We start from the raw sequence: 12,487 nt of genomic DNA, 5'->3' as shown, positions 1-12,487 counted from the left end.
AAATAATATACTAAAACCAGATGTCATTGTTATAAGTGACGAGCACACATTTTACCAGAATTTTGGAGATAAACTCAGAACTAGCCTCCAACGTTTTGCAAACAGGTAATAAAATACAGTAAAATGAAGTCAGTCTATTTAAATTTCTCTTTGAATCTTCCCATATTAACATAATAAAGACACACATACTCACACACAAATTTACTCAACAGGAAACTTATCTTGCAAAACAATATTTCAAATGCAATCCTAAAAAAAAAAAACACCAATAAAACAAAAAAAACAAATCCTTTCTCCCCAGGAACTCCTGGCTTTTGGCCTACAATCTCTGCATAATCAAAATGTACTTGGATAGGTTTTCAAGGTGGCCTAAGCTGTCTTGGAAAAAGAGCTAAAAATATACTTCGCTGTGGAAGGACTACAGACGCCTCTTTAGATGACCAAGAATGACTCCACCAAGGGTCACAACAGAGGTGAAATCCACATTTCACCAAAGCAGGAAAAGGACACAATTCAATTTTCTTTTAAATGACCAAATAATACTTTTCGATACAAAAGTATGGCATACGAGAATGGCCTCTATGACACTGCAGGTGCCAAACACTGGATACTAAACTGAGGCAAATCGGGTCTCATTAATTCTCACAAAGCAGTTCAGCTCTAGTCCAACTCCAAAAGCCCAGGAAACAGGGAGAGGCTAAGGACCACCCCCTGGGATATCCCAACCACCTAAGAGTCTCTGGGTTGGCGAAGGTTTGGAGCCATCTGAGCCTATCTCGGGGTCCAGCCTCCAGGAGAGGATACAGAGGCTAGAACCATCCAAGTGAACTCTGTAATTTGTATGAGATCAGAGTGGTGCTAAACTGGAACAGAATTTCTCCTGTAAAATAATCTAAAGCATTCTTCCCTTTGCGGGGCGGGGAGGAGTTACTCTGGGGGAATGTCATTAACAAGGTGTTTTATTTGTGGCCTCTTTTGACATAATGACATCTCACTTAGAAGACAGATAAAGGGGAGCTAAAGAAAAAAACATTTTAGACTACCCTACCCCCGATAAAGTATGACAATGAAAGGAACACATTAATATGGGCATAATCATTTCATTAATCTAAGAATACGGACATTCAATAAATAATTCTTGAGTGAAAACAACACTACGCTATCCCTACCTAAGGTGAGAAAGGAGAAGTTTCCAAAGACAGCAGCAGCAGGCAGACGGCAGCAGGCAGATGACTGAGAACCCTGTGGCACAGCGGCAGATGACTGAGAACCCTGTGGCACAGCGGCACTGTACTAACCTAATTCTCTAAATTGAGCAATATTCACTCCAGCTATAAGAATGAATATATTTCAAAGTGAAAATGGACAACTATTGGGACCCCCCTGGCGGTCCAGTGGTTGGGACTTTGCCTTCCAGTGCGGGGGGTTGCGGGTCTGATCCCTGGTCGGGGAGCTGGGATCCCACATGCCTCGCAGCCAAAAAACCAAAGCATGAAACAGAGGCAATATTGAAACAAATTCAATAAAGACTTAAAAAAAAAAAAAAAAGGGCTTCCCTGGTGGCGCAGTTGGTGAGAGTCCGCCTGCCGATGCAGGGGACACGGGTTCGTGCCCCGGTACGGGAAGATCCCACATGCCACGGAGCGGCTAGGCCCGTGAGCCATGACCGCTGAGCCTGCGCGTCCGGAGCCTGTGCTCCGCAATGGGAGAGGCCACAACAGAGAGAGGCCCACGAACCGCAAAAAAAAAAAAAAAAAAAAAAAAAAAAGGACAACTATTTACCAACCCTCTCCTCCATCAACACAAAGAACAGGGTATTGAGATCAGAAAAATTTTAACTTTGGGCTTCCCTGGTGGCGCAGTGGTTGAGAGTCCACCTGCTGATGCCGGGGACATGGGTTCGTGCCCCGGTCTGGGAAGATCTCACATGCCGCGGAGTGGCTGGGCCCGTGAGCCATGGCCACTGAGCCTGCGCTCCGCAACGCGGAGAGGCCACAACAGTGAGAGGCACGCATACCACAAAAAAAAAAAAAAAAAAAAGAAAGAAAAATTTTAACTTTGGATGCTTGGGATTGATAGACATGACAATACCTAAGGAGAGTAACAAAAAGTCACCATTTATTGAGGCTCTGCTACATCCCCAGCAGTGTACTAAGAGCATGGTGTGCACGAGCTCACCTAAAACACTAGTTCCACTATTACCCCTAAGTAAGGCACTGGAGAGGCTAAGTAACTTCTACAAGGTAATTTTTTTAGCTCAGAGCTATCTTAAAGATCATGTTTTGCTGCCTCCCCTTTGACCTGCTAAGAGAGACTGCTAAAGATTAGGAAGCAAAAAAAACAAGGCTAATGAACATACTCTACTTCTAAGGTATATACCAAAATAAAGTAGAAAAAAAGCAACTGACTTAAAAGGTACTGAATTCTATACAATAATAATAATAATAAACAAAACCATCAGAGACCTCTGAGGGCAGGGACCATCTCTTCTTTGCACACACGGCCTCCCCAGCACCTAAGAGTTCTTAGCTCTCAACACACCAATTCCAACAGCAAGTCCTAGCCTTCCTTCCATGCCCCGCCCCCAAGCCTCCCATGCTTCTCCATCTTGACTACCCCCATTCTCATCTCTTGCTGCAAGAAACTCCTAATTGGACTTCCCACTTCAATACTTTCTCCACTCAAAAAGCCAAATGTTTTTTAAACCATAAATCAGAACACATCACTCTTCTGCTCAAGACTCCTCCGGAGCTGCCACGCACTTCAAACAGAAGCTGAACTCCTCACTGTGGCCCAGGGGCTCCCACCCGCCCCCACAACTGCTCAGGAGGCCACAAGGAGCTTCCTTCCAGCTCCCTCACCCAGGGCCAGGTCCTTCCTTGACTCAGGCCTTTGTCCTTTACTCTCTGCCTGGAATGCTCTTCCTGGCTCACCCTTGGGGCCAAGGACTCCTCAAAATTAGGTCTCAGTTCAAATGCCATCTTCTCATAAGGGCCTTTCCCAGCCACCCTCCAGTTACCCTTTTTGTTCTTCTATAGATCAATCATAATCTGAAATGCACTCATTTGTTTTACTTAAACTGGCTTCCCCCACTAGAATATAAACTCCCTGTTTGATTCCCTACTATATTTGTTGGACAAAAGAAACAAGAAATGTGCAGAACTTATTTGAAGTTTGAAAATCTACTGAAGAACATAAAAGTCTGTTTGAAAAAAAGGATAGGAAGTACACAAAGGTGTCAATTTTCCTAAAATTAACCTATGAATTCAATATTGCCAATCACTATTCCCCATAAAAATCTCAGCAAGATTTCTTTTTGAACCTCACAGAATGATTCTAAAGTTCATCCAGAAGAATACATAGACCAGAATTGCCAAAGTCTGAAAAAAAAAAGAGTAATGAACAGATGACTAACCCTACTAGTATCAAAATTATACAACAACAGTAATTTAAAGAATATGATAACATATATCAAGAAAACATAACAGATTAGAAACAGTTCCAAACATATTTAGTAAACTGATAGAAGGTGCAAATCTGGTAACTGGGGCAAAGGCTGGATTATTCACCAAATGGTGCTGACACAACTGGTTATTTCAGGGGAAAAAACATACACACCTCTATCCCCCCAAAATATATGTCTACCTCATGTCCTATACTAGAAATGAATTCCAGATGGACCCCAAAAATTAGAAGTTTAAAAAAAGGAAAAGAAAGGAAGGCAAAGCAAAAAAAATAATAATAAAATAAAAAATTAAAATCTAAAGACTTCTTTGTTTTAAAAATACAATCAAGGGACTTCCCTGGGGGCACAGTGGTTAAGAATCCGCCTGCCAGTGCAAGGGACACGGCTTCGAGCCCTGGTCCAGGAAGATCCCACATGTGGCAGAGCAACTAAGCCCATGCACCACAACTACTGAGCCTGCACTCTTGAGCCTGTGAGCCACAACTACTGAACCCACGTGCCACAACTACTGAAGCCCATGTGCCTAGAGCCCATGCTCCGCAACAAGAGAAGCCACCGCAATGAAAAGCCAGCACACCACAACGAAGAGTAGCCCCCAATCTCAGAAGCTAGAGAAAGCCTGCACACAGCAACAAAGACCCAACGCAGCCAAAAAAATAAAAAAAAATACAGTCAAGGTATACAATCAAGTCTCTCACTCATGTGCCTCTCAGTTCTCCATCCTACAGCAAGCAACAAGGAATACCAGTTTCTTAGGTTTTGTTTCAGAAATATTCCGATATAAAAGTGAATATGTACACATTATGTTTCCTCTTTAAAACAAGCTGTAGCATACTATACTTAATATTCCTCACTTTGCTTTTTCAGTTTAATAGATGGATGAATATTTTAAATTTTAGACTAAGGAAGGTCTAAGCAGAGCATGAAACTCAGAAGCCATATATAGACCAATAATGAAAACAGCTAACATTTAGAATTTTTACTTACCGTGTGCCAGCCACTATGCTAAATGTTATTTACATTATCTCTATTTCCATTCTACAAATAAGGAAATTAAGGCTTAGAGAGGTTAAGTAATCTGCCCAAGGTCACATAGCCAGCACAGTCCCAGTTGGATATATCTGACTACATAATACTACAAAAGAACAGCTGGGGGGTAGGGGGATGTGCACATACGTAAAAAGTGAACACCCTAATATGTAAACAGCTCTTCAAATCAATCTGAAAAACACCAATCCCATCAAAAAATAACCAAAGAACAAAAGTAGATAATTTCTAAAAGAAATACAACTCCCTTCATTAAAAAATGTTCAGCGTCAGTAGTGACTGATAAAGGCCAGTCAGAATCACTTTTTTTTTTAATTAATTTATTTTTTGGCCGTATTGGGTCTTCGTTGCTGTGCGTGGGCTTTCTCTAGTTGCGGCGATCGGGGGCTACTCTTCGTTGCAGTACGCGGTCTTCTCATTGCGGTGACTTCTCTTGTTGCGGAGCATGGGCTCTAGGCGCTCGGGCTTCAGTAGTTGGGGCTCACGGGCTCCAGAGCACAGGCTCAGTAGTTGTGGCGCAGGGGCTTAGCTGCTCCCCAGCATGTGGGATCTTCCTGGTCCAGGGATCAAACCCGTGTCCCCTGCACTGGCAGGCAGATTCTTAACCACTGTGCCACCAGGGATGTCCCTTTTTCCACTTCTTAAATTGGCAAAATGCTTTTATGTGCAATATCTAGTACTGGCCAGGGTCTGGGGCATACCCATACACTGTGACAATATCCATCCAGATCTACACTATTCATATATCTGCAACACTACTTCAGAAATCTATGCTACAGAGCTGCTTGCATAAATATACAAAATAAATACACATACACACACACACACACACACACACAAATAATTCACTACAGCTTTGTTTTTCTGACAAAACAGTACTGGCTGGAAACTAATTAAACAAATTATAGTGTTTTCTTTTTATAAGTGGAATACTATGTAACTGTTAATGATAGAAGTAGCTCTAAAAATACCAACATGGAACAGCAGTATACACAAGAACAGCATATCATGGTCCCATAATACAGAAAATTACATACACACAGGAAAAAAAAAAAAAAAAACCTGAACGAATACACAACACTTAGCAAGTTACATCTAGGAAGTAGTGCTTCAATTTCTTTATATACTTCCATATTGTACTTCCGTAAAATAATGTATTACTTATAATAAATAAAAGACAAGTAAAGATTTCAAACTAACATACCCCCTTCACTCATTAAAATGGTTTTGTGTAAATAGGGAGTAACTTCCTCCACCCTCCCCTCCTGCTCAGTTGATGCCCTCCCCCTTCGCTCCTCCCATTCTCTCACACTCACACACAAACACACACACACACTCAGTTAATGGACTACACACTCCCTACTTCTGGTATATTTACACTGTGTATATTCTAGGCTGTAACTCCTAGAAAGCACAAGTTTTGATTTCATTCCAAATACTTAAAAGTTATCGTTATTCAAAACTGAATTAAAAGAACTTAATCAAAAGTAATACAAAGTTAAATGTCTTTGAACAGGAGTTCAAAGGCATGATGATTACTACTTAAAACATTTCAAAATTATACAAATCCCTGTGCTGTTGCCAAGGGAAATGAACTGCCGAAAACAGATTACTCTGATGCTAAACTGTGTATGACAACAAAAATGTCAAGAAAAGAGCCTATCAGTTAAATAAAGTATGGGGGAGGGGGGAGGCAATCTGTAACCATAAAGGTTATGGCCCTCCTAACAACTTAGTCAAATTTTCCTAAAAAAATGTAACCTCAATTTATTCTGGTTTAATTTCAGTTTATGTGTAACGAAGAAAAAAAAACAGAAAAACACTCCAAACTTTATTCCTCAAGTAGAAACTGCCGGCGGGGGGCGGGGATCAAAATAATTTGGTAATCTTAACTTTTCTCTTCCTTTGTTCTTCACTAATCTACTCAAAAATTTAATTTTTGATATAAAACTAATCAAGTACTATTCTTTCAAAGGGATCCCTCCAAAGGGATTTTATAATAATCCTATAAACCAACTATTCCTAATTCACATTTTTTCCCTAGCACTGAACTCCAAAGTTCCCTGCATATATAAATTAACACATTTTTGTTCTAATATTACCTGAAATACAAATAATCTGAGATGAACTGATTCTGTGCTTACTTTCTCTTTCTCCCAAAAATCCCAGTAAACTGAGAGAAATACTTTTTTAAAGAAATGCTTTAATAATTCACTGATAACAAGGCTTCCCTGGTGGCACAGTGGTTGAGAGTCCGCCTGCCGATGCAGGGGACACGGGTTCGTGCCCCAGTCCGGGAAGATCCCACATGCCGCGGAGCGGCTGGGCCCGTGATCCATGGCCGCTGAGCCTGCGCGTCTGGAGCCTGTGCTCCTCAACGGGAGAGGCCACAACAGTGAGAGGCCCTTGTACTGCAAAAAACAAAACAAATCAAAAACAAACAAACAAAAATAATAATTCACTGATAACAGACATTTTATCTCACTGACACTGGTGAATTTCTACCTGTTTTTTTATTTCCAAAAACTACTCACCATCAAGTTCCCACAAGTGTATCCGTCGGCTTCCACAGCTGCACCAAGCAGCTGGGCTGCTTTTTATGCATTCAACAAATTTCTACTACACCATTCCTGGGGACAGAGTGTTATTCTGGGAGTGGGGGCAGGGGAAGGATCAAAAAATAACTGAGACACAGACATGCCCACAATGGGCTTATGGTCTAGTGGGGACTAAACGGGCATGCACATAAATAACTATGACGTTATAGCAGAGGCGTAAGTGAGGCATTAAGAATTTCCAGACCATAAAACACTTTTCTTCAGAGAAGAGGGAGGAGGAGGGAGACTGACTTCCTGGATGAAGTGATATGTGCTCAAAACCCCTCAAAAAATAGGCAGTATGTAGGTGCGGTAGAGTTTGGAAAAGTAAGGTAGGGAAATAGCATTCCAGAAAAGAGCACAGAATGGGAAAAAAACAACCCTTCTTAATGCAACACAAAAGAGGCATATTATTTAATAGCCCAAGTGGAATAAAAAAACATGCTATGGGACTTCCCTGGTGGCACAGTGGTAAAGAATCAGCCTGTCAATGCAGGGGACATGGTTTCGAGCCCTGGTCCAGGAAGATCCCACGTTCCGCAGAGCAGCTAAGCCCGTGCGCCACAACTACTGAGCATGCGCCCTAGAGCCCGCGAGCCACAACTACTGAGCCCGTGTGCCACAACTACTGAGCCCACAAGCCTAGAGCCCGTGCTCTGCAACAAGAGAAGCCACCGCAATGAGAAGCCCGCGCACCGCAATGAAGAGTAGCCCCCGCGCGCGGCAACTAGAGAAAGCCCATGCGCAGCAACGAAGACCCAACGCAGCCAAATATAAATAAAAAAATAAATAAAATTTATTAAAAAAACACACATGCCATGCTTCAGTATTCATGTGAGGACATTAGTTTAAAAAGAATACTACGCCTTTTCCTTTAAAACAAATTTTATGGCATGAGTACCTATTGAAAACTAACATTCTATATGAGCTTTTCAACACGGCATTAAAAAGATAGTTCATGTTTACGCTATTTATCTAAGCTTTCATATAACAATTGAAGTTTCTCACACTTAAAAAAAAAAAGTCCAGAAGTTTGAGAGTAAGTGAAGCAAGCAATAACTAATATATAAAATAATTTAACCTATCTATTTGTATCTCAGAGGTACCTAACCATTGGCATAATAAAATTTCCATCACTGTAACACTTAAATTCCATTAAACATCAGTAGGTCCAGATAACCTTAAAGACATTTCTGTTTAAGAAGACAGAAGGTACTGTCATTTCATTTTTAATCATCATAGCAGATTAAAAATGAAACATAATTCCCGGTGATCATGTTACTAATGTAGATCAATACCAAGTTTTTTCAAGCTACATTTTCACTGCAGAAATGTAAAGTTAGGGGGAGTACCTAAATTCAATATCTAAGCTGAGTGACTGAGCACTCATTTCCCACCCACCCCAATTTTTGTTTTAAGTAGTAGTCAATCATCACATTGACTCATCCCATGGATGATATGGTGTCCCAGAAGGAGCTACCCTGGAAGGCAGAAGACTGGATTCTGCTACTGGCCAACAGTAACAATTTAGGCCAGACCCCTTCAATTCAGTGACCCTCAGTTTATTCACCAGTAAAACAAGTAAGACTAGATAATCTACATGACTCTACATTCTGTAACTCTATAAATTATGAGCATTTTATTTTAACCAATTTAGATTTGTCTTTGAGATTATTAAATAAAAGTAACAGCAGCACACATGGAAGAATCAAACTGAAGCGCTCCCCAGGAACATTCTTATGTCTTTGTATAGTCTCATTTTCACATGCAAAGAGGAGCGCCTCCCCCCCCAAAAAAAATATGTATCTGAAAACAATCCAAGTAATATCCAAGTAATATTTTTACCACACAAGCTTACAAGCTTCTGGGGTAGAAAAAAATGGTAGAACAGTAAAAATGTTCATGGAAAACCACCACCACAATAATACCAAAATAAAAAACAGATGCTCTACATACAGTTATCACTACATGACAGAAGCTTTCATAGCTTTTCAATACTCCTAAGGAGTCCTGATAGAAAACCAATGTTTTCTTTTTTTTTTAGGGGTATCTAACACAAGATTTGATACTCTTTATTAAATTGCTATTTATTAAGATAGAATTCTCAAACTTTTTTGAGCAGCAATACTGGCATGGCTTCAAACCAGGTGCACTGAGAAACTCAAAGAAATGTGAGACCTTTGCTCTTCAGAGATCCTCAATTTAGTTGGGGGAAAATAGGCCATAAATACCAGGGAAATTAAACAGCCATAAAATAAAAATACTAAATCAATAAGACAATTAAAGGGACAGGGCAGCATGACAGGAGACGCCAAGTCACCCCGAGCTGGACTGATCAGGAGAAGAAGCTGGGCTTAAAGTCAGAGGAGGCTGGAATGGGCAGCTCTAGACCTGACTGTCAAGGAGTATGAGGCTGTGGGGATGCATGGCTCCTAGGAGGAAACATAATAATAATATTCTATCTAAATGTACTTTTGCAACATTAAACCTGAAAAGGACAAAGTATCAATCTACAGACTGAGTTCTTTGTGCATGTAACTGATCTGGTCAACTTTATACTTTTATAGAATTTAGTAACATGCTGTAAACATAAGGCATGCCACACTGGTTGAACAAGTGAATGAACTACACACCAACAGATAAGTCCAGACATAATAAACCCTGACAACCTTTGTACCATACTCCAGTAAAATCCAGTCTCTGAAGTAAATGAACACAAGGAAGTAACTAAGTATTTGAGATCTCTACCATTCTCAGGCATCAGTTAAGAATTTGAAATTGCAATTAAGACAGGTCACAAAAAAAAAAAAAAAAAGAGACAGGTCACAAAATACAGTTAAAACTGAACAAAAGAAAAAAAAACTGAACAACAAAACAAACACAAAAAACCTGAGAAACAAACAGCCTGACATTTACCTACATCAATCCCTGGCATATTGAAAGGCCTCTGCTTTTCTCCTGCAGATAACAATGGCAAGACAATCTCCCACTTCACAAAATTTACAAAAAAAAAAAAAAAAAAAAAAGCTTAAAAATAGCTTGATTAATACAAATATGCTTGGCCTTGGGACAAATTTTACTCAAATTCAAAGAAAGTTAATTTTGAGCATTCTGTGTTTTAAAAAATTATGTGGGCAGGGCAAATTCTTAAGTTTTACTACATGATTAAATCCAACAAGACACCCAGTTAAAAATATTTATTCCTGGGCTTCCCTGGTGGCATGGTGGTTAAAAATCTGCCTGCCAACGCAGGCGACACGGGTTCGAGCCCTGATCCAGGAAGATCCCACATGCCGCGGCGGAGCAACTAAGCCCGTGCGCCACAACTACTGAGCCTGCGCTCTAGAGCCCGCAAGCCACAGCTACTGAGCCTGTGAGCCACAACTACTGAAGCCCGTGCGCCTAGAGCCCGTGCTCCACAACAAGAGAAGCCACCACCATGAGAAGCCCGCTCACCGCAACGAAGAATAGCCCCCGCGGCCTTCCCTGGCGGCGCAGTGGTTGAGCGTCCGCCTGCCGATGCAGGGGACACGGGTTCGTGCCCCGGTCAAGGAAGATCCCACATGCCGCGGAACGGCTGGGCCCGTGAGCCATGGCCGCTGAGCCTGCGCGTACCGCAACGAAAAAAAAAGAAAAAATAGTAGCCCTGGCTCGCCGCAGCTAAAGAAAGCCCGGCGCGCAGCAACAAAGACCCAACCAATGCAGCCAAAAATAAATAAGTAAATAAATTTATTTTTAAAAAAATTTATTCCTCATAGATCATGGAGAAAATCACACCTATATAAATATGTCACAGCAGGTTAGCAGATGTATTTGGTCAGCTGTAATGTGAACACATTTCCCTAATTAGAATACAATGTTTATTCGTTCAATAAACATTTGCAGTGTCAATATCCTAGGCAGTGCCTTCAAGATAAAGTCAGAGAAGGGCCCATCCTGCTCCTCAATAGGAGATAAAACAGGTACGTACCTAAATACAAGGTAGAAAGTGTAAATGCCATGAGAGGAGATGTGTAGTTAAAGCATTTCAGGAGAGAAGAGGGAGCTGTTACTCTGGGACAGAAATATAACCTTTACGATCTCTGTAGAGCAATTTCATAACAGCTCTTTTAGGCTCATAACAGCAACTTAGGAGAGATGTTTTCCTGCTATCATAGATGAGGAAACAAGCAGAAAAAGACTGATCATGTTCCAAAATGACACAGTTAAAGGAGGAATCAGGACTCTTTGTATTGTATTTTCTCTGGGGTAGGAGTCCAACATATGGCAAGCCTTTTGTAAAAGGAAAGAGTATTTTGGTACTGCAAGCAATCACATCCTTATGTATGTGTGTGCATATTATTTATATACATGTGTGTGTTAACCTTGATTTCCATTAACAGGTGTGCTTAGAGCAAGGCAAAGCAACTGTGTACTATAAATATTAAAATACATAAATAAACCTCCACTGGATTTTAACAGAATGAGAAAATAAAGACAATGTTTCTTTCTGCAACAACTTGCTCATTTCTTCTGTAATCTTCACCCATGTCTAAAAATATTCTAAAATTGGTCTGCTCCTGAGGTCGGGCAAGTTAGTTCTGCCAATAAATATCTTTACGAAAGGATACATCAAAACATTTTCAAAAACTATTAAAAATTAAATAATGCCATCAACTCTTCAGTTATCCAAGAGAAAGTCACATGTGACCTATCAGCAGCAGTTATTGATCACGACATGTTGAACGAATGAATGAATATTTGTAGGCATTTTAAAATCCCAGGCCTGTTGCTCTTTACGCAACGTTCCGCCTCGAGTCACCGCCTCACCAAGGTGCACGCAAGGAATGTAAATTTCAGTACAATTAGGATATACTTAGGGAAGCAAATCTGATGCAGGTGAAAACACTAATCCCACAGATTAGAATCACCCACACCTCTGCTCTCCAAGGGAAACTCTGGAGAAGCGGCACTGTAGCATGCAACATCGGTAAAAGAAAACTGACGCTCTGAGCAAACACTTTTCACAAATATCACCTATTCCCACCCACACCTTTAATACACGACTATACCTAATCCGGCTAATTCGAAGAATTCAGTCTCCTCGTCACTAAGACTGACTTCTCAGTTACAGTTTCTCGAATCGCTCCTCCCCCCAAAAGAGAATTCACATTAAACAGCAACGATAAAAGGCAGAAGGTACCGGGTTCCGATCTCCACCGTCCCCCCCCCCCTCCCTTCGCCATTACACCCCAAGTGGTTTGGTCGCAAAGGTGAACTAGTTTGCTCTTCAAGCACTTGTCCACCGCTGTCACCCGCCCTGACCCCTTGCACACTCCCGGGCAGCCACCAACTCCGCCCCAGAGGGAGAGCAGGCCGCCACCTGCGCCGGCCCCAC

The 12,487-nt window shown here is 41.2% G+C and overlaps 1 protein-coding gene across 1 annotated transcript in view; it reads right to left on the bottom strand.

Moving 5' to 3' along the window:
* NCOR1 (nuclear receptor corepressor 1) overlaps positions 1 to 12,487 on the bottom strand; it is a 142,626-nt gene that overhangs the window by 129,672 nt on the left and 467 nt on the right.

The sequence above is a fragment of the Aethalodelphis obliquidens genome, unplaced genomic scaffold (assembly GCF_003676395.1).
Source record: "Aethalodelphis obliquidens isolate GAN/ISIS:26980383/991018 unplaced genomic scaffold, ASM367639v1 scaffold38, whole genome shotgun sequence".
Taxonomy (NCBI): Eukaryota; Metazoa; Chordata; class Mammalia; order Artiodactyla; family Delphinidae; genus Aethalodelphis; species Aethalodelphis obliquidens.
Note: the sequence above shows the minus strand (reverse complement) of the source record. Positions and strands in the feature narration are given on the sequence as shown.